The sequence below is a fragment of the Nelumbo lutea genome, chromosome 6, assembly GCF_056320005.1.
Source record: "Nelumbo lutea isolate HS-2025 chromosome 6, American lotus-T2T, whole genome shotgun sequence".
Taxonomy (NCBI): domain Eukaryota; kingdom Viridiplantae; phylum Streptophyta; class Magnoliopsida; order Proteales; family Nelumbonaceae; genus Nelumbo; species Nelumbo lutea.
In genome coordinates, this window is record NC_142689.1 from 11,786,928 (window position 1) to 11,792,885 (window position 5,958).

Sequence of the window (5,958 nt, forward strand, 5' to 3'; positions counted from 1 at the left end):
CAAGGAAAGCATACTCTAAATGGGATGGTAATTGCTTCAGTTCAAGGGTGGGGGGTTCTTGGGATGATGGCTTACCTGATGGTCCGGGCAATTTGCCTAAGTTCTCTAATTTAAGAAACCCCTTTCCCTTGAATTGAGGCTTATCATTCAGGTATGCTATCATGAGGTTTATTTTTTCATTTTCTGCTTCTTCAAGTTCTCCCTGCTGGAGGCAGAGTTCAAGAGGATCAGTTATTCTACTTACCTGGAAGCATTCATCAATTGTCAATTCAATGGCATCAATCATAAAACAAGAATCATCACTAGAGGGTGCATGTTTCATAGCATCAGACATTTTAAAAATTATCTCCTCATCTTGTATCCTAAGGCTGAGTTGTCCTTGTTGAACATCAATCATTGCTTTCCCGATAGCCAGGAAAGGTCTCCCTAGGATAAGCAGGACCTCCACATCTTCTTGCATGTCTAACACAATGAAATCAACTGGAAAAATGAATTTGTCAACTTTAACTAACACATCTTCTATGATCCCCCTAGGATGTCTAATGGATCTATCAGCCAATTGTAATGCCACTCTAGTGGGTTGGGGTTCATTCAACCCCAATTTCTTGAAGATAGAATCTGGCATTAAATTGATGCTAGCTCCCAGGTCACATAAAGCTTTTTCAATTTTTAAACTGCCAATGGTACAAAGAATAGTGAAACTCCCTGGATCTTTGAGTTTCTGAGGTAGCTTGTTCAAAAGGATAGCAGAACATTCCTCATTTAATGCAACTGTAGCCACATCTCCCAGTTTCCTTTTGTTTGCCAATAATTCCTTCAAAAACCTTGCATAGTGTGGCATCTGGGCTAAAGCATCAGCAAAAGGAATATTAATATGTAAACTTTTAAATATTTCAAGAAACTTACCAAATTCCTTCTCCAATTTTTGTTGCTTCAGCTTGTTAGGGAATGGAACTTGCGGTTGTTGGTGCATCCCTTGTTGTGCTTCTGGTTGTTCCGTCTTCTGTTGTCTGGTTCCAAGGCTTGTTTCTGCCTTGGGTTCAGCCCAATTCTTATTTTCTACCTCAGGCAACTCTTTTCCACTTCTTAAGGTAATAGCTTGCACCTGCTCTCGTGGATTCACTTCAGTGTTGCTTGGAAGAGTTCCCGGCAGTCTGGAAGATATTAATTGTGCCAATTGCCCCACTTGGTTTTCCAAGTTTTTGATTGAGGCTTCCTGGTTCTGGAACCTAGTTTCTGCACCTGCTATAAATTTTGTCATCAGTTCCTCCAAATTGGATTTCAGTTCAGGCTGATGATAAGTCTGGTGGAACGGCTTGGAAATATGCTGATTTGGCTAGGACTGGTTTGAATGTCCCCTCCATCCTGGATGAAAAGTATGGTGACTCTGGTAACCCTGCTGTCTTGACGAATTGCTAACATAGTCAACTTGTTCAGTAGATGGTCTGAACTGATTGCCAACTTGGCAGTCTGTACTGATGTGGCCTCCCCCACACAATTCACAATTAAGAGGCTGCACATGCATGGCAGCTATCTGCATTTCATCTATTTTTTTACTGAGTGCTCCTATTTGTGCAGATAGTGCTGTATAAGTGTCAACATTATGCAAGCCTTGCTGCTTCCTAGTTTGAGTTCTTTCCGAATGCCATTGATAATTGTTGGCTGCCATTTCCTCAATAAGTGCATGGGCAACCTCAGGAGTTTTATTATTTATGGATCCTCCGGCTGCAGCATCTAATATGGTCTTATTTGAGTCAGTAAGACCATTATAGAAAGTCTACACTTGCAGCCAAATGGGGAGGCCATGGTGAGGAACTCTCCTTAACAGCTCCTTGTATCGTTCCCATGACTCATATAAAGATTCCCCCTCTTGCTGGAAAAAAGTAGTGATGTCATTCCTCATTTTAGCAGTTTTAGAAGGGGGAAAATATTTAGAGAGAAAACGGCTGGCCATTTCGTCCCATGTGGCTATAGATCCTGCCGGTAATGAGTTCAACCAAGCTTTGGCTTTATCCTTCAAAGAAAATGGGAATAACCTCAGCCGGATGGCATCATCACTTACCCCATTGTGTTTGAAGGTGTCACAGATTTCCAAGAAGTTAGCAATATGGGCATTCGGATCCTCATGGGCCATACCACAAAACTGAACCGTATTTTGTATCATTAGGATTATGGCCGGTTTAATTTCGAAGTTATTGGCAGCAATAGTTGGCCTGATAATGCTGGAGACAGTCCCGGTGAGGGTGGGCTTGGCATAATCCATCATAGTTCTTTGTTCAGCCATTTCTTGTGCTTCTTGTCTGACTTGCTTAGCAGCTCTCAAACGGACACGGAGAGTCCGTTCAATCTCCGGGTCGTAAAGGATCTCTTCCAGTTCAGGTCTGTTTGTCATAAACTGTTAAAGTTAAAGCAATAAAAATGCCAATATTCACAAAAGAAAATAAATAACTAATCCTATCACACTGAAAATGTAAAGTGAATTATTGGAATACAAAACCTACATCCTATCATGAATAAATGAAGCCGATTATACTAAAAGCAGATTTAAACCAATCATCTTATTCAAGGTTCCTTTATCTACATCCATCGATTGCAACATCTGAATTCAGACCCAATTTAGATCTGAGTTCAGATCTACAAGTCTTTGGTATTGTTAGTCTAGAGAAATTAATAAATAATAATTCAGATCTGAGCTAGATATCTCATACACACTCATTGGTATACACTACAATATACATCCATTAAGGTTGGAATCAATTCTGTGATGCTTTAGGGCTGAAATCAGATCTGATCTGAAAAAAAAAATAATTTAAAAGGATCTGAAATAAACTAAAACCAGTCCTGAGTTAGGCTTGGGTTAAAGATTTTAAACTCTACAATTGAAGCTCAAACCTGTATAGCTGATGCATATCAAACACTTGCTAAGACCTGAAAATTGGGACTGCAATGTTTGGTATTGCAAGCTATTTGGCCCATACAACTTTTGTAGAAATCTGAAATCAGGTCTGCTAACTGTTGCACTATAGCAGCCCTGCTACAGATCTGAATGCTAAAAGAAATACTTGGAAAGTGCTAATTTTTCTTAAATATCTGAGGCATAACAATTATTCAATCCAAACATAAACCTCCTTAGCTAATGTAGCTTAGTTACAAGTGGGTAAAGCCAAGAATTCAGTCCACCCAGAATTCATAATATGCTCTGTATCAGTTCAGTCCTCACATCATATCAACTGCATTTCAGATTTGAATTTCTCTCATTCCTTGCTATCCATTCACCCTTGAGGCAGGTTGGATGTATCATAGGGTGGATTGGGGTAGTGATGGCACCCAATTCACCTCAAACTTGCATCGGTTCAGATCTGAGTTCAGAGGAATTCAGATTTGAACTGAGCTGATCTGTAACAGCAGAATTCAGATCTGAACTCAAGTCTGAGTTTGGATCTGAATTCTCAATTGCCTTACCTTCAGTCATTGCTACCAAATTGTTTGGGGGGAATAGCAGAAGTGCCCTAGGGTGAACTGGGGTGGTGATGACACCCAATTCCCCTCAAAATTTCATCAGTTCAGGTCTGAGTTCAGAGGAACTCAGATCTGAACTGTTGCAGATCTGCAATAGCAGAATTCAGATCTGAACTCAGATCTGAGTTCTGATCCGAATTCTCATTTGCTCCTCTGGTTGTTCAAAAGATCTCCCCTTTTTTTTTCATTTGTTTTTTTTTCCTTTTGTAATGAAAGAAAAGAATAATAAAATCTGAAACACAAGCAATTCTTTTTGGCTGAGTGCTGTAGATCTGAAATCTGCTGATCTGAGTGCCGAATGCAACTCAGATCTGCAACACTCATGTTTATGTGAATTTTTTCTTTTTTTTTTCTTTTTGAAGGGAACAACATCAAGATTGAATAGAAATCAAATATGCCTTTATTAAAATGAAACTGAAACCAGAAAAAGAAAGTAATCTACTTAAGAAAGAAGAAACATAACTACAGTAGTACAGCAGTTGCAGTCCAAGCTGAAATGAAAAAGTTAGCAAATTAACCCAACTATGAATGCAATGCTGAATGAGATCAGATTAAGAATGTTCAATGTTTCCTAATATTGTTTCTCTAAATCCCCGGCAGTGGCACCAAAAATTTGATGTGTGGCTCATTGTGACACTAGCAAGTGCACTAGCCGTTCAAGTAATAAAGTAGTGAGTGAAGTATCGTTCCCACCAGGATTTAGGAAACAATTAAATCAAAACTCTAATGAAAGCTAAGAAATCCTAAATTAAAATCTATCTAAATCATTGGCCCAATTGCCTTCAATTCAGGTTAGAAGAGTAAGCAGTAAATGTCAATCTCAGAATTCAGCAATCTATCAATTTGGATCATTCGAATAAATCATGATTGAGCCTTGGTTTGGTGAAACCCCAAGGTCATGAACAGCCTCTCTCAAGCACATGTTCATCCTATGCATGAGGGACGGTTCTTCTATCTCTATCAAGAATCTAATCCCCATGCATTCATTTCTTCAAACACTTCTAAGGCATCAATTCAAATCTGAATTGATCACCAACTGAATTGTGCAAGTTATCTCTAACCTTGCACTCAATTCAGTTTTTGAATAGTAGATCTGAATTCCTAGAGTCTCTCTCAAGCACTCTAGGAATTCCAAGCTGTAGATTAATTCTCCCAATCTGAAAATTGCAGATCTGAATTCTCTTTCAAGCAATTGAGATCTTGCAATCTCAGATCTGAGAATTCAGATATGAGTTTTGAAGGTTAGTTGGCCGAATTACTCTACAATCACACCCTTATTCAAGAAACTTCAAGTACAATGCATGACCATTTGAATGAATAAAAAAAAAAGAATTAGATTGCTGAACTGAAATTTTACAAGCTGAAATACATCAAGGAAGAATGGAAACAAGGAGAAAGAAGAAAGAACATATAACTAAGAAACTGAATTCAAATCAAAAGAGAATGAAACTACAAATGATTTATTACAAAAGATCTTTGAATCACAAACCCTCAATTCGAACTCACCTTCTTCTTCTAGCTTGCTTGTCTTGAACTTCCTTCAGCCCTTCTTCTTCTTCTTCCTTGCGCCTATCCTTCTTCTCTTCTCTTCTCTCAAGGTGGCCGAACCTCTAAGAGTGGGAGAGCCTTCCTCTCAAGTAATTGAACAACTTTCTCCCCTCCTAGAGGCCTCCTTATATAGTTTTTCAAGGGGGCTCTTGCCCCTTCTTGAAGCCTCTAGAATGGGGTGTATTACACCCCTCATGAACCTTCTAAAGTGCTCCCTCCTTCTCTTCAAGAAACTCCTACAAGTTTCCGCCCCTAGCTCCCTTTGGGCTATTATTTGGGCTACAACTTATCTTGCTTTTGATCTCATGTGGGCTACACTCTAGGCTGTTATTTGGGCTAAAAATGGGCTGGGCCGAAAATTCCTTCTTGCTAGGCTTCTTCCCTTGGATTTTCCAAAGATTTTCACTTGCACTTCTTGGGCCGAATGAAATTCTCTTGCTCTCTTGGCTGGGCCGGGCTGATCTTGATAAATTTTTGTGTTTTCTTTTCTTGCTTTTGCCTTCTTTTTGTTGATTTGGCTCCCCTGAAATGTTTCTTGCAATCAAGCTAAAATAGGGCAAAATTTAATTAAACCATCATAAAATTTCATGCAAAAACCTCATAAAATATAGATAAATTGTAGGTTCATCATCGGCGTTCGAGCAATTGCAGTTGTAGAAAAGCGATTTGAAACCCGCTCACACTCCTCTAGTAGGCTTCAGCGGAGAGGAAGTCAGGCCCTTGGGAAAGATAACAGTACCTGTGGAAGTCGGCACATGGCCGTGCGCAGTAATACTCAACCACGATTTCCTGGTGGTCGCGACCCCCTCTCCATACAACGCCATAATAGTGCGACCAATTACGCATATTCAACGTGCAATGGTCTCCACCTATTATCTGGCAATGAAGTTC

General features: G+C 39.5%; 1 non-coding gene across 1 annotated transcript; it reads left to right on the plus strand.

The window, feature by feature from the left end:
- The first annotated feature begins 1,799 nt into the window (after window positions 1-1,799).
- On the plus strand, window positions 1,800-1,906 carry LOC148847343 (small nucleolar RNA R71). Its single transcript, XR_016101518.1, has one exon. It is a non-coding gene; the product is annotated as a small nucleolar RNA R71 (small nucleolar RNA).
- The last annotated feature ends 4,052 nt before the right edge of the window (window positions 1,907-5,958 follow it).